The following is a 23,541-nucleotide window of genomic DNA, read 5'->3' as shown; positions in this document are numbered from 1 at the left end:
AAAATCCTATGGAAACAAGACCAAGTAGCCTGAGGATGGCAGTTCAGCAATGGCAGTGATCTAAGCAGCAGTAGAAGCCAACCCTTCCCTTTGTGACTGAAGGCTGCCCAGCCAACAGTGACTCCTTGGGTGCCTTTATCAGGGTGGCAAGCACATTAGCTTGTTAGCTCTATCTACACATTGTGAATATTGACCAATAAATCATAAGTTTCCTCTTTTAAGCTGCAAAATCCATGGTGCAGAAGCTTGGTAGGTAGCAAAAAGCACCCAAATGAAATGACCCAGAGGAGGAAGGTTACAGAACAATGGAGAACTATTGACTATGAGCAGCACCTCCTCCTTTATCACCCTTTGAGAACCACTGCCTTAGGAAAAAAAAGGAGGAGTTAGAAAAGCAAGAAAACAAGTTCTGAATTTATATTCATCCTTTGTTGCAAATTGCCGAACAAGATAAGTTCCATGTTTCCTTCTAGCCTTGCCATACCCAGCCAGCAAAGGGTGTGAGCTAATTGTTAAATTCAGTTCAACAAGTTCCTCATTAGGGGGAAATTACCTGAGTTTGAAATCTGCTAATTTTCCAATCAGGGTGAGTGTTTGCACTTGTGATTTGGAAATAATTAACACATGGTATAACATCAAAGCCTGTGTAAAGGCTAATGGTAGAAGGACTGATTTCCTTGGCATGAAAATGGTGTGGTTGGTTTCCTCAGAGCTCTATCACTATCCTTTCAATATTGGTATCTGCTGTGTAGGGTGTTCTAGTATATATTTAGATTGATTCTCTGCAGAGTTGTACTTTTTAATTTTGAAAAATTGAACCATTATGTTCCAGGGCTATGAGTAATATTTTCATTTTGAAAGATGCTACGTTTATTGCTTTTTTTCTTCCTGTCAATGCAGACTTTCGCACAATTACTTGCATCTATTATTTCTAAAAGGCGATCATAAATCATCATTTTAGACTAGGGCTTAAGCCTGAATTCTGCAAGATTTAAAATGTACGTTCCCAGGAAAGCCATGTTCTAGTCCTCAAGGGCATCCCTAGGACTGTGAATGCCCTATAGTATTTAGAAAGAAAGAGTATCCAGGTAGGACGATTAATTAGGAAAGCAGATATGTACATGGGGGAAACAAATGTAGCTGGAAAACACAAATTTTCTACTTTAAAGTTTCAGCTATTGGTATAACCTGATCATCACCACTTCTATGTCTTATCACATAATATTAGCTGGTCTAAACCAGATATTATTTCTGATAAACGCTGCCTTTATATCTTAGACCATAGCACTAGTACAACTCAGAGCATTAGTTCACCATGAAGCTTGCAAAGGAGAGGAGGGATTTAATCTCTGGTAGTTGAGTCAGCTGCACCCAAGGGTGTCCTTAGTCCTGCCGGTGTGAGTATCTTGTGGCTTATTGACAAGATGGGTGTGACTTGACAGCTACAAAGAGTCCATTCCATGTAAGCAGGCAGCATGCAGCAGAAAACAGGTGTATAATCTGGACTCGTGTCTAGTCTAGAAGCAGTCCAGTTTGGCCACAGGCACAGTGACACAGACTGTGGCAAATGAGGTCTGCTTGCCCACAGTGAGCATCACTTTTACACCCCTAAGATGTTCAAGCAGAGCCTCCCACAAAAAAACAAGCCAGCAAAGGTAGGGTAGCTTTAAATGGTATCTGATCTACCAAGGCTTCATCAAGCAGCATCCTTCAGGCAGGAAGACTGCCCTGAAAAGATCTAGGAGGAAAATGTGGGGTTTTCTGCCCTGTCTTCTCCCATGTCCATGGGTATCTATGGCAACTGTTTGCACTGAGATAGGAATTGTGTTTCAGGTACATGTGAGTCAGCAGTTGGGAATTCTCTTACTGGATTAATGTCTCCGACTTGGATAACCTGTTTTGAACACTTCCAGTACCTTAATTGCTCAGAGCATTCTCTCTCAAAGCTTTTTTTGGATGAATGTAAATAGAGCTTGCGTTTCTTCTTTCACAGAAGAAGCATTTGTGATTTGTGTCTCTGCCCATCAAGTAGCATTCACGCTGACAGAAATGCTACACACAGGTGGTAGGGATTTGCATTTTCATGCGAGCTGATGATGAGTCCCCTTCTCGGTCAGTTCTGCTTTTTATAGCTCATTGCGTATGAATTACTGTTGCTTCTGAAATTCTGGGCTGTGATACTCATATCCATTTTTCTTTTGCTCTGTTTCTGATCAGCTGCCTGCTTTTGTTCATGACATCATCTGCTGCTGCTTCTGTGCTTCTGGAGAAACTGTTAACATCTGAATCGGTTGCTTTGGTTATAGACAATATTTCCTATGTCAGATTCCCAGAGCTGTGAGAGCATCTTCTTGTCTCTCTCTCATATAAAGCATCCCCTTGTCCTTGCTCATACGTAATATGAAAAAGAGCATGAGCAAGTGTCTGAGAGGCTAATGCATTAAAATTCATGTTTTTAACTGGAGTTCATTGCTTGTTTTTCTGAGGCTATTTATTTTCTCTGCGTAACTAATCTTTTACTTCCAAAAAGGATCAAGTTTCAAGCTCTGGAGAAGTAACCCTTATTTCACAAGAAACACATTGGCCATTTCACTCCAGTTCTGACCGAGCAGCTGTTGTGTTACAAAACACACACCTGGCAACTGGGGACTCATTTTTTCTGCTGTGCCAGTTGCCTTGGAAGTTGCTGAGGAACCCACAATGCACAAGCAAGGAAGATCAAAGCCATTAGGTTATCTGCCAGACAGAGTCCTCCCTGTTGTCTGTCTGTGGATAACATTAGGGAGATAAAGCTCAACCAACTCTTTCTTTCTTCCTTTTGGGTTATGTGCTGCTTTCTACTAGGCAACCTCTTCTTTCATGCTCCCTCCTCCCTTTGAAATTCTCTTCTTGGAGGCCTAAAGATTGCAGTGTCTCACCTGCAGGGGCAAAAATGGCCCCTACCACCAAACTGGGAGATGTCTGAAAAAGTCCCCTGGTGAGATGATGCCTTGTTTGGCTGTCTGCTGAGGACCCAAGACAGCTCCGAGCCATAAGGTAAGTGGCTGTGACATTACAATGGTCTTTGCTGTCAGTATAATCATGCATCAGAAAATCAAGCAGCTTCTGGAAGCTAGTAGTAGTTTCTTAAAAATAGTAATGAGTTAAATGTTAGTTGCTCTTTTACCAGCAAATTGTGGATGTCAAATGTGCACACACACACACAACTGCCTCCTATAATTCCTCTACTTTTAACCACTTGTACAGATTAAACTGAGTGACATGCAAAACAGATATTAAAGACATATGAACACTAAGTTGAGCATGTCAAATGAAGGTTTGGGGGAGTTATGTCTGCTCCAACATAAAAATTATTTGACTGTAAGTTTTATACTGATATTTCCAAATCACCATTGGGGCTACCAAACCATTCTCTGTTTTTAATGTAAATTGACCTTTTGTTAAGCATTGGTCCAGCAGATAGCATCCCCTCGAAGGAAACAGGCACGTGCTTTGCTTGGATCCTCCAACTCCTGAACAGCCAATGCAGCTCTTCATATTATAAGCCAGCAACTAGCATAAGAAACAGCTCCCAAGTTAGCCTTGCCTCTGCCATATGGTGCCCTTGCCTACAGCTTCTTCAGAAAAAAACTCTGTTTATAATCCCTTGCAAAGGAGCGAATTCAGATTTTTCTTGAAATGATTGTAATGGGATTTTGAATTGCTATTGTAACGTGAAAGAACAGACAATGCTAGTACCGTACCAATGGCCCCATCATCGTTTTTAGCCTATCTCCCCCTCAAGGAAAAGAATGCTGATAAATTGAAAGAGATTAAAAGGATTTAATTTGGATTTATCTTTCTTAAATTTCTAGACTTAAACCCACCCTTTGAATGCTTCTTTATGAGGAAGTGATCTGAAATCTTTATTAGTTTAATAGGATTTGGCTAATATTACAGCCCTTATCCAATACTCAAGCTGGATTTCCATCAACAGTCTAAACAGATTTCCCTGACACTAAGGCAAATCCTCTCTGTAAACAACTGTAGCTGCCTGACACAAGCCTTGCTACGGGTGCTTTCCCTCCACATGAGAAAGCAGTCTCTGTAGAAACCCCCTCCTAAGGAGACGAGGGAGGTGTTACTAAGTGCCAACTACCTGCTCAGTTCTCCATTATGTCATGTGATTAACTATGTCCAAATTTTCTTATCTTCTCTCTGCATTCTTCTTCCACCCAAAAGTGGGTGAAGAACCCCTGTAATTGTGTCGCAAAATCTGCAGTGAGAGATGATTAATAGAATTTCACCTACCATCTTCTCCCATCTCTAAATTCTTGTATTCCTGGGAAGCTACAGGCTGACCATGCAACAGCTGTCTCCATCCCTGAGCTACTTGCAGGGTTTTCTCTCCTTTCCAGCTATTTGTAACAGTTGAAAATGGCAAGCATGTGCAATGTGGTGTTCCCTCTGTCTCTTGCATCTCCTGTTTGCCCTATATTGCAGGTAGAAGAACATCTGGCTTTGTAATCTACACTGTCCTGTGTTTCGAATATTATTTAGCAGAGAACCAATGCCCATTTTGCTTTTCTAGGACATATTATGACAGCTGTGAATTTTTTAAATTGTGAAAATAATTATCAGAAAAATATTTCTCATGGAAAAAAATTGTTAAGCATCCGCCATTGTGATCTCAATGAGCAAAATGCCTCATTTTTCTTTCTGATACATAACATCTGCATCCTGCATATCCCCAAGAAAAGCCTGTTTTGTCTGGTCTTTGGTGGTTCCATACATCAGTTAGAGCTAACTCAAGTTAACTTGGTTATTTTTTAAAGCTAACATGCAGTTTTCAACTGCATGTGCAGAAGTGGCTGACAGAGCAAGGGAAAGGGAGCTACCAAAGAGGTGTTGATGAAGGAGGGCCAGTCACCAGGGGTAACAGCTATCATTCCCCAGCAAGTCTCAGTCTCATTTAACCTATTTTTATTAATATTTAATTTATTTTTATTATTCAGTCTAATTTATTTTTATTTAATTTATTTTAACATTTATTTAATGTAATTAATTTTATTTTATTTTATTCTAATGCTTTTACAGGGGCTTCAGTACTGTACCTTGAGAAGGAACTTTCTTCTGCTCATGAAGCCAAAATCACTGTATTTGAGTCAAATCCCTACTCTGCTTAGAAAGGTAGAAAAGAATATGATTAAATAATTGTGTATCACTGTCCTTTCTCCCCCTGCCGTTTCACATTTCTTCTCAGATGAGGAATGGAATATAGTGCCCACAGGGTAAGGCACTTCAGAGGTTACAGACTATCACTGCTGAATGCTCAGTGACTCCACCTAAGAACAAGCAGCCTCTGAAAGCTGAACCCCCTCCCTCTTACCTTTCCAATAATCAGATTACCAGCAAGAGCAGTTTGAGGCATTCAGCATAACATCTGGGACATGCAGATGTTCTGAAAAATAGAAACGCAATAAATTCCTATGGGTAGGCGCTCGCTGCAAGTCGTGATTTACCAACAAGCAGTCCTCAGTCGAACCCACGTCAGTCACTAGATGGCACACTTAAACAACGCACTGCGCTTCCCTACCTTGCTCTACAGGTGCTGGGCTACGCCGGAGAGCTTTTCCCACGGGAGGCAAGTGATTCTTTGATGCGTAAGCCTTCTGCTGTGTACCTTGTATTTTTATTGCAGTTTCCTATCTTCATTGGTAAGCTTGCAATTTATTATTAGCACGGCTTTAAGCTGAAAGAGGGTATATTCAGACTAGATATTAGGAAACAATTCTTCCCTGTGAGGGTGCTGAGGCGCTGGCACAGGTTGCCCGGAGAAGCTGTGGATGCACCATCCCTGGCAGTGTTCGAGGCCAGGCTGCACGGGACTTTCAGCAACCTGGTCTAGCGGAAGGCGTCCCTGCCTGTGGAAGGGGGTTTGGAACTAGATGACCTTTAAGGTCCCTTCCAAACCAAACCATTCTGTGATTCTATGATTCTCTGCCTTTAGTTACAGTTAAATTAGTCTTTCCATCTTTAATTTGGGAGAATGGTTCATTTCAGCTGCTTTGAGGAATGTCTGCAAAAAGTGCTATGAATCTGGCTTGTCACTCCAGTATCCGTCACGCAGCTGCAAGGTTAGGGAGATGTATGATTTATTTGGGGGGGAAAATAACATATCATGCAGCCCCTCTTGGACACTGTTTTGAAAGAGCAATTTTTACAGAACATTTGTATCGTTCCATCATTTTATTTACACTCCCCAATTATTTAGTAGGACTTTCTGTTGTTATCACTGCTACTAATAACATAAACAGTAAGAATCAAAGTGGTTTTCCTTCTAACCATCCCTGTAGAGAAAAAACATATATCAAACCAGGTGACGGGCAGAAATTTCAGTTGTTCTTGCTGTATTAGTCCTGCCAGGTGGGCATGACATCTTTACTGTACAGCCTACCTCTGTGTTGCAAAAAGCCCACAAATTCAATGCAGTTACTCGTACTGCACCCTTTGCTCTGACTTTCAGCCTTGATGACACAAGACTGTCTACAGGACATGAATCTATATACACATACTTCAACTCCGCCCTCTAAGTGGAACCACTGGTGCCAGAACCCAGGGCTGATTCTCCAGCTTGTGTCGAAGTCCGCCCTCTGCCTGGCACAAAGCAAATAACTCCTTGGAGATGCGTTTTTACAGCTTGCCAGCCTGGAGTCATGTTTTAAATTGCATCAGCATTTGTAAGGCAAGTCTCCTAACTGTGTTTCTTATATGCCTGGGGCTGCCCAGAGGGCTGATCTGTGAGCACTCTGGTGGGGAAGCTCAAGGGCATAATGAGTTTCAGGAGTATACCTAACACTCCTCAGCTGCCAGCAGGCTTTCAGCCCATGGGACCAGCCTAGAGCTAGGCCAAAATGGGAATAACGAAGATATCAAGTACTCAAAAAAAAAAAACAACCAACCAACCAACCATGGCACAGTACAGATACACTCTATGGAGCCATGTTACCTGCCAAATGTTTGTGGAGACACTGTTCCTGATGCTTAACGTGAAATCTTCCCCAGTCTTCATTTGGGAACAGGCCTTAAATTTGGCCATAAGTGATCTCTATACTGCATGTTGTTTCCTTCAAATTAAAGCTTTTAGAGAATTTTGCCAATAGTTAGAGAGAACATGCCTACATTTCCTCCTTTCTCCTTGCCCCTGTAATGAAGTACCAGTCATGGCTGTCCCAGGGATTTGTTCTTTTGCACTGTTGATGGACATTGTGACAGACAGAGGAAAATATTCTATTTCGTACAGAGAAGTAACATAATTCACTGCCCTATTCCACAGTCTGTGGTGCTGAGGGGTTGGAGCATTTTAAAGACATTCTGCAATTTGCCATCTAGGAGGATTCAATCATACAGAGTAACAGTGCTCAACCTTGCTGGTTTTCACCTTATTGTTCTGGTTTAGAGTAGGATGTATAAAATCCAGACTCAGTGTGCCCTCTAGTGAAAGCGTATTCCTTCCTTCTGATTAAAAAAGCATTATCAGAATTTAATATCCTAGTTTTTTTCTCCCTCTAAATATGGCTACAGAGACTGCTGACATCAGTTACTAGTGGAAAACAAACCTTCACAGCAACCTCTTTTGTTAGACAGCAATACTATCTAGTGATGCATGTTACCTATCTCCATTTTAGTTGGTGGTATCTGGTAACTTGAGGTCCTGAAGTCTTACTGTGTGGCAAGAAGAAATTAAGCTGGGGCAGAGGAAGAAGAGAACCAGCACTAATGCTCACACCTGCAACCTTTTCTCCATGGGCCATTTTTCCTTGAGCACCTTCTACTATGCCAAAAGACTGCAAGGTGTAAAAGCATACAGCAACTATTTTGTATCAACTAACGCACAGAGTACACAGGTACAACTAACAGTCTACTCAGCTAGGTATTACTCAAGTGTTAACTATTACCCAAGTAATTTAGTACAGGCTACTCAACTGGGTATTACAAATATTATCAGGCAAGCAGCTGTTGGTCAGGAGGGGAACTTTTCATTTCCATGCCTCTTTGGAGTGGATCATGACCCCTTGTCTGGCCAAGCTGCTGTCTGCTGAATCTCTGCCTTCTTTCTGGGGGTGCTGCATCTTTCCCTCCTCCCCAGTATTTTCCAACTAACTGTTACTGCTGACACAATTTCACTTCTCCCTGCATACTTACTTTCATATGGCTTTAGCTTACACACTTTCTTGCATCTGGACAACTTTCTAACCAAAACTCAGCCAAGGCATCACAGCTGTGTCCCCACAAAAGCAAGCCTTGGGTCATCGCAGGCAGCTGAACATCTGCGCTGCTGTTTGGTGTTTGAAAGTTAGCTGCACATTTCCACCACAACAGAGACATTATATTGCTGCCGTGACACCTAGGCTAGTGTTATACTGACCATTAACAGTGGGGGAGGGTTGAATTCTGATTAGGGCAGGTTATACTACTAGCTCTTTGGATATTTTGGTACTGTCATGAAGTTCATGCTAGACAGCTCACTGTAACACCAGCAACAGAGACCTTGCATTAACCATTGGTTATATCAGTGAAAGTCGCTCTGATAAATGCACTGGTTTTGATTCCTGAAAAAATCTTCTAGTGATAGAAACTATCCCACAGGCTCAGACAGGTTGTCCCAGTGATTGCTTTAACCCCTTAAGAAGGACCAAGTGCATCAGGATGTTTTCAGCAAGACATGCTGATTTTGAAATAGATTGTGAAAGATGTGAACAACAGATTTTGTGGTGGAATCTTTTACAGAGAACAAAGAGAGTATTAGAATCCACCTTGTGAAAGTTCAGACGTACAGGAAGAAGACCAAGCTTTTTGAATAGCAGAGCAGAAAAGACCCCAGGTAACTGATAACTAAAAGAAGCACTTACTTATCAGAAGCCACACATACGGAGAATGAAGAATACGATCTTGGTGGGGCAGCTGGAAAAAAACTCTTTGATTTGCTGGTTAATCAGAATGTACTGCAGAGAAATCAATATAAGGATAATCTCATTTGCTATTTATTTCTGGCTCATATTTTCACAGGCTTGGAAATATGCTTTTCATCAGTCATCTACTCTGGAGAGGAACGGCAGGAATTTCAACACTTCTGCTATTTTTGCCTGCAAAATATTCAAAATTGTTTCTGCAGAAGCTATGGACAGCAGTGGGGGACATTTATTTAAAGAAATTTGGAACAATGGATCACTAGTGATTAAAATAAAAATGGAAATTACATTCTGGATGCAGGAGGCAAATGAGTATTGCATTTCTGATACTTTGGCATTTAGCATGTATGAACCAACTCCGAGCAGCTGCATTTTGGAAATTTTGAAACCTGGTTGTCTTTTGAATCCTATGAAAAATGCGGATTCAAGCTCCGTGTTTTATGCTAATGTGGATAGGTGAAGGAGAATACCAGTTTGTAGAAACAAGGGAATTAGCATGTGAATGGGGAGTATTGGACTTCTCCCTCTTGAAAAGGCAGCTTTCAAAGTAGAAACTGGGATTTAAATCTCACACTGATTTTCCTCTTTTCATATCCCCAAATCATGTTACTTGCAGTGCATTAATAGCCTTTGAGCCTGTACCCCATTGGGCTACAGGTGCTGTCATTTTAACTAATAGCTATAATCTACAATCTAACAATCAATGAACCAACCTGTTTCCTCCTCCCCTCCCTTCTTAATTCTACTTTTGGATCTCAGTTTCAGTTTTCAGGACTGACAGTTATAAAAATACTTGCAAAGAAAGAAGCTGACTGTGAGACCAGCCTGGACTCCCTCCTTCCTCATCAAATCCTATTTTTCAGAGGACTGCATTGTCAGCCTCACCAGAAAGGTTTGCCTCCGGTGCTGATGTATTCCTTGCAAACAAAACAAGCTTGCAGCAGCATGTTGCTGAATAAGCTAGATTGCAGTGACACAGGAGAATTAGTGCCTACTGAAGGGAGACAACTTGTGGGGATAGTTTCAGGAATGCTTTCAGCATAAGCGGCCATCCACATGTCTAAAACTGCACAGCTCAAACAACTTGGTCCCATACTGCTATGGATCAAGCCATCTTCAGCAGAGACCACATTCACATTTTTTGCTCATGTGAAGTAAAAATTCAGGAATCTCTGCTGTGACTGCAACTCTCCAATGAAAGCAGATTTTTGCCTTCCGAGTTCTTCTCCTCCCTCTCCCTCTCCCCCACCTCCATTCCCCTGAATTAGCCATAGTAACCTGCCCTGCATTTCAAACACCTGCTTGCATTTGTGCAATGGTGTGACAGTTTGCTTTCTTTCATTGCATTTGCTTTTGTTTAATGGTTAAAGCAAAACAAAACCATTGTAGCAGGCTTTAAGTTCCTCCTTCAGCAAAGAACAGGACTTGCAGTAACTATGACCTGGTGGCATGACACTCCTGCCTCTGCCAGCACCAAACCTGGGCCGCTTTGGGCTGCTCCCAGGCCAAGCCCTGCAAATATGACTTGGCATGATGCATGATGCTCTCTGCCCCACCCAGCCTGCTTTTATCTGCAAATACATCTACATTATTTTGAAAACAACATTTTAATTGACAATAAAATGGAGATTTTTCACTTTTAGTCCTCTTATTTTTTTGGGGTAACCACACTAGTCTTCTTATGAAGTAACACTAATCTGAGTTCCATAGCAACAGGATGTTCCCACTGCACTAAAAAAGAGTGGTGGCTAAAATCCACTTCTTCTGCATTGCCAGTTGGAAGGGTAGCAGAAGGTGTGGCTATATTATGCTGCTTTAAAGGGTATAAAGTTCCTCTTTCTCCTGACAATGCCAGTGTTTGCTTTTCTGACTAAACGACTGACTCTGAATCAAAGCTGCTTCACTCCTAGGGGGAATGTAAGTCACTCAATAAAACAAGTGTTTACAGTGGTAAGATTACAAAGGTTGTTTGTGTTTGTTTGTTCTTAAAATTAATATGTACTTGTCTTGATTGCCCTACTGGGCAAGACAAGTTTTCTAATCAGTTCATTGAAAATCTTGATTGGTACAGAACCAGTGTTGGAGCTGCCTTGTAATAAGATGCGGTGTCTCCCAAAAGAATTTAATCAAGGCACCTGTGATCTCCTCAAGAAGAGGCAGTTTAGGTGGTAGCTGGGAGGAGAGAATGCACCATTTTTCAGTTCAAGTCACCTTTACCATCCTTTGAAAGCAGCAACTGGTGTCACATTCCTAAATCTGCTTTGCAGTTTGCTAATTTCAAGAATCTCCCACCAGACATCTGTGTCAGTCTAACCTTGCAGTTAGTCAGGCTGTGCTTGAAGATGAGATACTATAACATGGCTGAACAAATCTCATGCTGAAAGGAGTTCCACTATTACCCTTGTTTCTTTGCAGCTCTGGAGAGGATCTGTAACCTCTTCTCTTCACTGTTTTGGTGAGAAGCAGGGAAGTAGGAGAACTTCTCTGCTTCTGCAAACCTGGCATAGCCTGAGGTTGGGTTTGCCTTCAGCGGGGTAAGGCAGCATTCCAGGAAAGGTGAGGTGGGACAGTCCCTCATTGCAGTTGAGGTGCTTGTGGCAAGGTGTGAGCCTGATACAGCCACAGCCACCTTCTGTGATATCAGTATATGTGGTCAGGAGACTTTTTGGCAAAGCATTTTAATAAAAAGTATTGTAAAAAGTTGAGACGATGGACTCTTCATTAGGGAATGTAGTGACAAGACAAGGGGGAATGGGTTTAAACATAAAGAGGGGAAGGAAGAAGCTCTTTACTGTAAGGGTGGTGAGGCACTGAAACAGGTTGCCCAGGGATGTTGTGAATGCTCCATCCCTGGCAGTGTTCAAGGCCAGGTTGGAAAGAGTATTGGGTGACATGGTTTAGTGTGAGGTGTTCTGCCCATGGCAGGGGAGTTGGAACTTCATGATTTTAAGGTGCTTTCCAACCCTAACTATTCTATAATTATATGACAAATATACTAATTTTAAACAAATTCCTTCATGGAAGGAATGGGCTTAGACAATAAATAAATATGGAAACACTTATAAAGCAATTCTCAATGTTAAGTAACAGCAAATATGAAAATCAACTTCATAATTCTTATTTTATAATCATAGGATTACAGACTGGTTGAGGTTGGAAGGCACCTCTAAGATGAGGAGAACCTCCCTTGTACAATACCCCTGCTCATGCAGGGCCACTGAGAGCTGACTGCCCGAGTCTATGCTCAGACACCTTTGGATATTTCCAAGAGTGGAGACTCCACAGTCTCCCTGGTCAATCTGTGCCAGGACACAGTCATAGAATCATAGAGCAGGGACACCTCACTCTAAACCATATTACCCAAGGCCTCGTCCAACCTGGCCTTGAACACTGCCAGGGATGAAGCATTCACAACCTCCCTGGACAACCTATTCCAGTGCCTCATCACCCTAACAGGAAAGAATTTCCTCCTTATATCCAATCTAAACTTCCCCTGTTTAAATTTTAACCCATTACCCCTTGTCCTACCACTACAGTCCCTAATGAAGAGTCCATCCCCAGCATCCCTATAGGCTCCCTTCAGATACTGGAAGGCTGCTATGGGGTCTCCACGCAGCCTTCTCTTCTCCAGGCTGAACAGCCCCAACTTTCTCAGCCGATCTTCACAAGGGAGGTGCTCCACTCTCCTGATCATTCTCGTGGCCCTACTCTGGACTTGTTCCAACAGATCCATGTCCTTTTTATGTTGAGGACACCAGAACTGCTCACAATACTCCAGGTGAGGTCTCATGAGAGCAGAATAAAGGGGCAGGATCACCTCCTTCGACCTGCTGGTCACGCTCCTTTTGATGCAGCCCAGGATACGGTTGGCTTTCTGGGCTGCGAGTGCACACTGAAGCCGGCTCATGTTCATTTTCTCATCGACCAACACCCCCAAGTCCTTCTCCGCAGGGCTGCTCTGAATCTCTTCTCTGCCCAACCTGTAGCTGTGCCTGGGATTGCCCCGACCCAGGTGTAGGACCTTGCACTTGGCATGGTTAAACTTCATGAGGTTGGCATCAGCCCACCTCACAAGCGTGTCAAGGTCCCTCTGGATGGCATTCCTTCCCTCCAGCGTATCAACCGAACCACACAGCTTGGTGTCATCGGCAAACTTGCTGAGGGCGCACTCAATCCCACTGTCCATGTCAGCAACAAAGATGTTGAACAAGACCGGTCCCAACACCGATCCCCTGAGGGACACCACTCGTTACTGGTCTCCAGCTGGACACTGAGCCATTGACCACAACTCTTTGTGTGCGGCCCTCCAGGCAGTTCTTTATCCAGCGAGTGGTCCATTCATCAAATTGATGTCTCTTCAATTTAGAGACAAGGATGTCGTGTGGGACAGTGTCGAACGCTTTACACAAATCCAGGTAGATGACGTCAACTGCTTTACCGCTTTCTCAGTCCAGCTCTCTCAGTCTTTTCTCACAGAAGAGGTGCTGCAGTCCCTCCATCACCTTTGTGGCCCTTCTTTGGACTTTCTCCAGTATGTCCATGTCTCTCTTATACTGGGGAGTCCAGAGATAGACACAGCACTCCCCATGTGGCCTCACCAGTGCTGAGTAGAGGGGAAGGACCATCTCCCCTGACTTGCTGATAGTTCTGGCAATAGTCATAGCAACTGAAATATTTCACTTGTTTTCACAACTAAAATTATTTTGAAGGATGATACTAAATGACTTTGTAGAAGAAAAACATCTTGCATTTAGTTTTTCTGATAACTTAGTGAACTCAAATTTCGAAGATCAGAATTGCAACTGTGATACTCATGAATACCTGAGATGTGATTTGGAAGGGAGATGTCGTTTGAATGAAAATGACAGAAATGGTGTGCATTGCCTAATGTTTCTGCAGTCAGAATCCAATACCCTGCTGACCATCACTTCAGCACATCTAAACCATTTCACACACACAATAGTCACCTAATCCATTTATGTGACTTACAACATGTCTGTGAGAGGGAAAGGGGCTCAGTTTCATTTGTATAGTAAGGCATTTATTTGGGAGGAACAATACTTTATATTCTTATGACATTATATTTTCAGCTGATACTGTATAGTAATGAAAACATTTTTCATATAAAAATAAAAACTACAATAAAATAGACAAAATCTGATCTCAACCGGTAAAAAGTTAGACAATAGGTCTAGCAAGCTGGTGAATATCATACCATAACCAGTGAGCCAGAAGACAAACAAATCACCTGAAAAATGCAGCCTTACGCCTAAGGACTGTTATCCTTCTCCTCTGTGCCTGGCTCAGAAAGATTGCTTTTCATGTTAACGGAACTGGACTCCAGCTTCCACTTGGGTACATTAGAAAAGGTAGTGAAGGGTGACACTAGTCTGCTTATGTGTCACTCAGAGCGATGTGAAAGTATCAAGACAAGGACAATTTTGAGAGCAACTCCCTCCAGTGCTGCTTTATCTCAGGTGATTGCTGATTCCATGGCTGCCGGGTTGCTTCCTGTAGAGAGGTCCATCTTATACTTTACACTGAATCTTATCTGGAAATGTGAGTTGTGGTCCCCAGAGGGTAAGAGCTGTAGCGCAAACAAGACATAGTCCTTTTGGGCTATAGGGTATAGATACCTAGGCCTCCTTATGCTGTAGCTTCAGTCATGGGTGCACCTGATAAATCTTTTTTTTCCTTTCCCCTCACTTAGAAAAAGTAATTTTGTAATCTTATTATTCATTATGCATGTGTAACATCAAACTACCAGAAGCCAATACTGGTCAAGTGGTTAAGGGCTGATGGATGTCTGCTGAACACAACTGAAAATGGCCTCTAAAGGCAAGCATGTAGCAACTGTTAACAACAAAAATGGTCTATGCTCTTCATTCTGCTTTTCAGTGTGTCCATCCCACACCACTCCCAGCTTCAGCTGAGAAGAAAAGCATTAAAACTACACAGATGTGGAAATGTTGCTAATCATTTGAGTTTGACATCCTCAATTCAATTGTTTAATGAAGTGTAAATATGACTCTGGACCACCTGTGATTCCAATCTTATCTATGTCCACATTCATATCCTTATCTAATCTTTCAAAGCTAATCCACCTACAACAAATGTGCAGACCTGAGTGATGATGCAACATGGAGAAAGTAAGACTTCCAGATAGTCAGATCTCTGCACAGAATCAATTTTTCACCTGAAAAATGGCATTTTATTACTCCTGTTATCTCAAAGCACATCTACAAGCAAGCACTGAAGTAAAAGTTTTCTCCCCACCCACAAAGCTCTCCAGCTATGCTTTCCCACTGCTCATCAAAATAATTTGCAAACCAAGCTGCGCATTATGTTTAGTAGGCAAAACATCTGTTTATTTTTTTTTGCTAAATTACAGTATTTTCCAGTCTCATTCTTTGAGCAGGCCCTGTATAGGGACCCAGGATATTTTACCTAATGGTACTCCTAGAAAAGCCACCAGCTATTGGCAGCCGGCCTTCAAGTCTGAATTTAGGCCTAAATGCATTTACCAGAATCAAGTTCATGCATATGCCAAATAAACATAATGCATTTACTTCTTCCTTGGACTATGTATATTAAAACAAACTAAAATGTCATGGGATTCTTATTTGGCATTGGTCTTGAGCCCCACTATAGGCATGGATCTGAGCAATCATGCTTGCATCCTGATCTGACTTCCCACTGTTAAGAAGAACTGGAAACTACCATCATGATGAAAAAATGACTGTACAATACCTACCAAAAAAGCTTATCTCTAACCAAAACCTAGCACTCCTATAACCATGACAAAGGTTTCTTGTACTAGTAAGGAGACAAAAACTTCCTTTAATTGTTCTCTTCTTTCTCCTTGCAGAACTTCATCTGCTGGAAGTTATGCTTAGGGCTACTTTGTTAAGTCACTGTACACAGATATAACTACTGTACTTGCCTGTTTTCTCTAGACCAATTTTCTCCTCTAGACCAGTTTTCTCCTCTAGACCATTCTATAAGCTACAGTCTGCAAACTACTGCAGAAAAATCAAGTAAAATATATCTTGAAGTTTACAGTGTAGGGGAACTCCTGAATCTTGCAAAAAGTAGTATCAGCAGAAGGTGCAAAAGTGTATTTGAAGTCCAAGATGTCACCAAAGATGATGTTTAACCTGTGCTATGCAGACCGGTTCAGTTTCTGTACTGTGCACTTCCAAATCAGTAATAAATAAACTGAATATATATATGATAATGGGACCAATAAAAGCTTATTGGTTGAAAAAATGTGGAAAAGTAGTTTTAACACAGAAATTGGAGAAACTACAGTCATTAGTTTAAACTTCCCATGGGCTCAAGTTAAGCCTAAAAGTCCCACCAATTCATGTGTAAATCTATAGAGTGAAAAAGCCCAGTGATCAGTAAGAACCATTGGCTAATAAAACATACCAGGTCAGACAAACCTGATACCCAAACCCACTGTAATTGCACGTGTGCTATATAAAGGCATTCTAGTGCATGTAACGCTTATTGATTTTAGAAAAGCACTTGATACGACACTGAATTAAAAAAAATCTGGCATTTTGTGCATGAGATACAAGGAAATACCGTAATGGGCGAAACGGAGACAGATCGATGTGGAGGAGCAATGTAATGTATCACTGCATCCCCAGAGGGCAGAGCTGCTATTGGAACAGAGGCCCTTCTCAACCCGTTTTCTACTGCCAAGATTTGGGAGAGGAGGCAATCAGAAAATGCACTTGTTCTTCCCCAAAACCATCTCCTTTTTGTTTGAGAGGAAAATGGCTGATAATTAATTACAAAGAGTGTATTTGGAATCAGAATTTTTCTTAATTGGTTTGTCTCTTGGCACACAGGTACTTCTGGAAAGTGCAGCCTAGGAGCAGGAATTACACTCTGAAATATTTTTCACATTCAGAAAGTTCCACAATGCCAAGCATGACAGTTACTCCCAGTTGTCTCTGGAGAACAACTTCTGTATTATTTTGTTTAAAGAATCCCATGAAATGGGTGCATTCTCAAAGAAGAGTGTTTTGTTGTTTCTATAAAAACTATGATGCTTCCTGGAGTCTGTAGTTCACCTTATGGGTTGCAGTGAAACCAAAAAGCATCAGTTTCAGGACAGTCCACAGGGCAGAGCTGTGAGGCATGAAAGCCTTTGGAAACATCCTTCTCCGGTCCTCCAGCCTGCTCAATAAGATGTCAAGTACCAGCATAAATGCGAATTACTTCCTGTGAGATTATGGTGATTTTCAGACAAAGCTGACAGCTTCTTCTTGAAGTGCACAGAAAACAAACGTTCTATGTAAAATGGACAGAAAGTCCATTTTGCTCCAGCTGAGGATTTCCAGAGCCAAGATGACTCAAATCTATTCCCGTAAATGGCAGAGGTTTTTCTATTTATCTAAGAATACAAGCACTTCTGCTGCATGGCGCATTCCATGTAGCAAGATCTAACCCTTTTTCAGCTTTTTCCTCGCAAGGCCCCTGCAGGCTTCAATTTCTGCAAACAAAAAGGTGTTGAGATGATTTTCTCCAAAGATAAAGGAATGCCAGGCTGTGGTTACAGCAACTCGAACTGAAAGAAAGCTTTGAACTTCCCCCTAGGAGACTCTTCAGCAAGGGAAGAAAAACATTATCAAGAGATGGAACTTCTGTCAGGGGCACTCCCCTCCTACTAATGTGAAACTAGTGCTGTCCTCCTCCAAGCAGGTCATCAATCCCATTTTAAAGGATCTAGTACAAAACTCAAAGATGTATTTCTTACGTATATCTAGTGACTCTTCCTCAGCTGGTGTTCTTGAAAGCTATTTCTGGAAGAGAAGACTGAATATAAATTCTTGGCAGACATGTACTTACTGCTGGTTAGATTCAGGTTTGCACATTTTAGATGCGAGTCAGGACCTGGCTGTGGGTTTTTGTACATTTGAATGGTAAAATGAGCACCAAGACATAGTGCTGTGGGGAAGGCTATGTGGTTCTAGTATGGTTCTGTGCCACCCAATCGTAGCTCTACATCACTTGTTTCAATGGTCACTCTCACGGTACAGGAAGAACCAAGTATCATGGCACTAAGGATACTCCTCCTAGACCATTTCCTTGTTCCTTTCTGATAACTGATACTTTGCTTCACCCTCTTTGTTAGGTTAAAACGAGACTTTTCACCTCACCAATATTTTTACCTGCCTGCTGGAAGAACCCCTCCTGCCTCAGGAGCACGGGACTGAGAAATCTTCTCATACCTTTGGGGTGCTGGCAGGGCACTTGGACAACCATGAAGACTGGCTCCTGACCAGCGCCCACAGACTTGTTCTCCTTCCCCTCAAATGCATTTGAGAAAGGGGCATGTGTGAAACTTTGCTGGGGAAAGAGAAAGGAACACCCATGAAACAAAAGGAAACACTGTGGCTAATGGTGTAGTGTTAAATAAAAATGGGTGAACTCATAAAGTGAGCTTTCCTCACTGCCAAGAGAAGTGGGTAAACTCTTCTCTGCATTTACTATGTTGTCTCAACAGCAAGGGTTTTCTCTCCTGTGTGCCTTAACAATTTCAAAATAAAATCTCCTACTTCTTTTTCCCCAGAGAAGAAAATTTTATGGGCTATTAAAGAATGCTGTAGCTCTGTTCACCAATACTGGACAAACAGATGGTATCATCAGATAGAGCGCAACATCACCACCAAGTAGAGATAGAGTTCTACTTACTCTAAAGCAAATTGTTGAGGATAGTTTTTTAACTGAAGTAGTTGTAAAAGGCGTACTCTAAAAACCCCTGTCACATCTCAGCCAGCTAATTAGAAGCATTGACAGCCATGGTATTTTAATTTACAAAGCAAGTAAAGAATTTCTTTAACTTCCTGACTCAAAGATTTGCTGAACATATTTTCTGAAAGTCCCTGTTGGATCATGTAGAAAGACTGTAGAAATTTAGTGGTCACCTGACTAGGATGAGGAACACTAAATGCAATGACTACCAGCTTTTACTGGCAAAAAAAAAAAAAAAACTTGGTAAAGAAACTTTGTTTTCTTGGATAATAGACAAGAATGGCTGAAAATGTAGACTATGATAGTAACAGAATCTAATATCATACGTGCATTCTCAAAAGTAATGACCATATTTACTTTAAACTCATGCTTTTGAGTGCTACCAGTTTTCTGACCATTATGAGTAACAGTCCATCCAAACTTACCCATCTGAGTTCATAAATACTAGGAAAAGATAAATTATTAAAAATAAAACCAAATCTATTTGAAATTTAGGAAGCTTCATTAAGAAACCTCATCCCCTTCTAACTCCATGTGTTCTGAACGCGGCTTTACATGATCTACTACTTGAACCTACCCTTGAAAGTATATAATGGCAGGTGGGAAAATACAGCAGTGTTACTGAGAAAAAATAGTGCTATGAACAGAAGGAATTTGTATGAAGCATCACAATACCCTATAATAGTTTTTCCTGTTCTGTGCAGGTTTTTTTCTGTCATCTTGTAAAAGGTACTTCAAGACTATAATTCTCTGTGTGAATTCTCTCCAAATAACTGTTATTTGGTTACTATCATTGTTAGTGTTTCAATTGTATTATACCCATTCTCAATGAATGCTATGGAACTTTAAGATACAGGGGTTACAATAACTTCAATATAGAGGGTTTTTTGGTTAAAAGAAAAAATTACTATGAATTCCATGAAGTCAGTGTGTCTAGAAAACACTAATAACCATGTTTTCTTGGTTTACAGTTTAACATTCCTTTTCCCCTCCTCTGACATCCATACAAAGAAGCTCATTATGCTGAATCCCCTGCAGCTAGTTTACAGACCTACTGAACATTACCCAGTGAAGAAAAACAAGCTTTGTTAAGGAGATTATGGCTCTGGTGTTTTAACAATCTGAAATTTTTGCTGCAAATAAATCTTAATTGGATGAAACATTAAATGCAAAAGCTTTGATCCCTGAAAACAGAGGTGCATGTAATATAAATGTCAGCAAAGAACACGAGCTGAAAATGGAACAAAAATGTGTCTTCTAAATTGTCCAAAGTTTTGCTACAAATTTCTGTAGGAGTGAATCTCTAATTGTAAGTAAGTGCTAAGGAAACTCAAATTTAGCAAGACCTTTCTTTTCCAGTAACTTAATTTTCTGACTACTACTCATACAAGTGTTCTTTTTTAATCCATGTGGCTCCACTGAATTAATGTTAAAGACTAATACCATACTTAGAGCAGCAAAGGCTCTTCCATATACAATATCACTAAGGGTACATGCCCCCAACATAGACAAACCACAAAACTAGGGGAAGCCAGTTTTTGAATACCAGCACCAAAGTCAGTGGGAAGCAGCCAGTGCTTAACATTTCTGAGGGTAGGAAACACCAAAAAGCTTTCGGTTACGTAAACATGCTCTACCATCAGATCCCCTATTTTATGGAATCACTCTGTAGTGAAACCCAGTATTGCTACTTTTTGCTTTCAGAGTTTCCGTGGTTTGTAAGTCAGAAGCATTGATTTTACATCCACTCCAATACAGAAACCCAAGAACAATAATTAGGGCAAAGTTGACTATTCATAAGAAATAATCTACCTACTTTGTCACAGCAATGACCCAACAGAAACTGATTTGATGAGTTGGTGTGCTGTGAAGGCTGAGGCTCCCTGGGGGCTCCCCAGTAGGGCTTGTTCTCAGGGCAGGGTTCTAGCAAGTGTTCATACCAAGACCCTAATTCACTTCCAAGGGCTGAGTTTTCCGACTGCCTGCATGCCCAACATTTTTTTACCTGAACGTGGACTAAGATGTTCTGGATACTAAAGGGCCATGTAGAACTGGGGCATCTTTGACCCCTAACCTACTTGTAGTTATTCCAGCTTTGAATTTAACTAGAAAACATGAAAATAGTACCTTTGATAAAAGGGAGATGCTAAGAACCCAAGAAATTCAGCAGTGTTCGCTGTGTTATCAGTGTTAAAATTAACTTTTCCTAAGAGCAAATCACCTGATCACAGATTCATAGAATGATCTGGATTCAGGTTGGAAGGGACCTTAAAGCTTATCTAGTTCCAACCCTCCTGTCATGGGCAGGGACACCTCCCACCGGACCAGCTTGCTCAAAGCCCCGCCCAGCCTGGCCAAAAACACTTGCAGGGATTGGGCATCCTTCCAGGGTGGGAAATCTTTCCTTCCCTGCACACCTCTAAATGTTTTTTATCCAAACAAAAATTCAGGGAGGCATTCACTGAATGAGCTGCAGGAAGAGTTTCGGCATGAGATGTGTGCTGAAATGCGGAAAGGAGGCAGGTATGAGAGATCCAAATCATCAAAAAATCCTGCTTTTAGCAAAACTCAGCTTATATTTTAAGTCTCCTTACCCCAGTAACATTTTCTATTTAGCGTGGGTTATGCCACTAACTTCTCTTTATTCAGGCAGATTGTTTAAGAACTACACTTATGTGTGTGCTTGTTGACATCTTGCATTGGTAAAACAACCACGGCATTACCTATGTGCATTTTATGTTCTCTCAAGCAAGTCTTGCAGTCTTCTTACACATAAGCTTGGGTAGAGCAGGTTGGGTGAGTCTGGGATTTGAATTAGTCTGAAGTGTGTGTACGAACAGTTTTCAGAGAATTCAATCTATTGGTTACTTCACCAGTTCCTCTGGTGTCAAGAGAAGCTAACAAGAGCCCATTTGATGGGAAGAGCACACCTCTGTTTTCCAGAGACTTCACTCATGTGTTCGTTAATAGTTTTAGTCCATAGCAGCACGCAAAAAAATCAATTCCGATTTCCACCTGGGCTAGTTAATACAGGTTTAAAAATTCCCAATAAAGCGATGCTGTGACCCTGTTTACATTGCAAAAAATATTTTGTGTTTATACAGTCAACTCAGTAGTTAACTGCTGTCCTGATGTTTTTTGAGGCCGAAGTGAAATCACATTTGGATTACTTAAAAATGAGAAAGACATACAAAATCAAGTAGCTTAGATTACGACAATGTATCATGCTATGAAGTTGCTATTTTCATCTTAGTTTGGTGAAGCATTGGTCTCTCTTTAACAAAAACTGGTATTATTTTCTGCCAGAAAACTCTGCAAATCAATTCAGTTATGTTATAGAGAAAACAAAATAAACCCCATAAGAGTATATAACAGAAGTTTTAGAACCCTTCTCCTCATCTGCCGAAAAAGCTTCAGAATTACAGGAGATGTTTCATTTTGTCAGCCTTGATTACATGACATGCCTCTTCAAGGCGGTCATTTCTATGACCTGCAATTGAAGTGATTTTAAAACGCTTTCCAGCTATCTGATGTTACTCTGTACATTAGGTCAGGATTTCACAATCTCAAATTCTGCAAGCACAATCACGATAGGAAGGATGGAGGAAGGCTTTCAGTAACTGAAGAGTATCTGCTTCTTCTGTGAGTCAGTTATAAAATTGGAGAAATATTATCTTGTATGTGCTGAAGTTTACATTGAATTCCTCACAGAATAAAGGAATTTGTGATCAGTTGTCATCAGACACATTTGTCATAAATGTACTTAAACCACATTATAGCAAAATAGGAAAAGATAGATGGTGATTTCATTCAGTGGTACATTTTAGCTCTCAAATATGCGGCTTCACTTTTGATTTTAGCAATCAAAACTAATTTTTATTGTATTTAGGCACTTTCTCAGATAAAATCGGACTTTTCAGGAAATTTTAAGTAATATCAGGACCTAGGTATTTACAGACACTGGACATGGACTGGGAGACTGTCTTCATGGGAGTACAGCATTGTATGAGATGCAGCTGGGCCCCATTACAGCCGTAGTAGGCCTCATGTTAGGGTATGGTGGAACCTTCCACTTTTAAACCTTGGTCTCTCCACTGCTGAAAACTTGCTTTGTTACATAAAATTAGGGCAGCCTTTCTTCTGTCAGTCTCACGTGAACTGCAAAACCCTTTGAATACCGATACTGATGCCATTAAGGCTGAATTTCAGGTCAAAGCCAACCGTGCATACATTTCATGGGCTGGCTGATATATTAATTGATCAATTCCAAGTGCAAGCCCAATGCCTGCAACTGGACGAATATCACAGGGTGGACATGGGCTCTGTTGAGAGACGCTGAGGCTACCCCGCCATGTTCTGGTTAAGTATTGCAAGAGGTTGCCTAGGGGAGTGAACAGAATCACTTTCAAAAGTTCAGAAACAGTGCAGACAATGCCCTTATTGACATGGTTCAGTGGTGATTTTGGCAGTGCTGAGGTAATGGCTGGACTTGATACACTTGAAGCTCCTTCCAACCTAGTTGGTTCTACGTTTCAGTGTGAGACACAAGACCCGACGCTTCCCCACGACCGCCGCGCACCCACACCCTCTCGCCCCCGCCCTTCCCCTTGCGGCGCTGCGCCTGTGCACTAGGGTGCCCCGGCCGTTGGGAAGGGGTGATGGGCGGGCCGCGCGCGACAGCTGCCCCCCCCGCCCCTGTTCTTCTCAGCTCCCTCCGCTGGCGTGCGCGTGCGCCGGGGAGTGTGTGCGTGTGGGATCGCGCGCAGGCGGCGGTTGGGGGGGGAGGGGGGGGCGGTGTGTATCTTCCTCCGCTCGCCCCTCC

The 23,541-nt window shown here is 41.7% G+C and overlaps 1 long non-coding RNA gene across 1 annotated transcript; it reads left to right on the top strand.

Annotated features, from left to right (window-relative positions):
• The first annotated feature begins 5,338 nt into the window (after nucleotides 1–5,338).
• Nucleotides 5,339–9,247, top strand: LOC133213140 (uncharacterized). Its single transcript, XR_009725702.1, has 2 exons — nucleotides 5,339–5,696; nucleotides 7,668–9,247. It is a non-coding gene; the product is annotated as an uncharacterized LOC133213140 (long non-coding RNA).
• The last annotated feature ends 14,294 nt before the right edge of the window (nucleotides 9,248–23,541 follow it).

This window comes from Neopsephotus bourkii, unplaced genomic scaffold, assembly GCF_033783945.1.
Source record: "Neopsephotus bourkii isolate Nb327-2 ecotype Australia unplaced genomic scaffold, CSIRO-AGI_Nbou_v1 NB_780, whole genome shotgun sequence".
NCBI lineage: Eukaryota > Metazoa > Chordata > Aves > Psittaciformes > Psittacidae > Neopsephotus > Neopsephotus bourkii.
The sequence above is the reverse complement of the archived record's forward strand: the minus strand, read 5'-3'. Positions and strand labels throughout refer to the sequence as shown.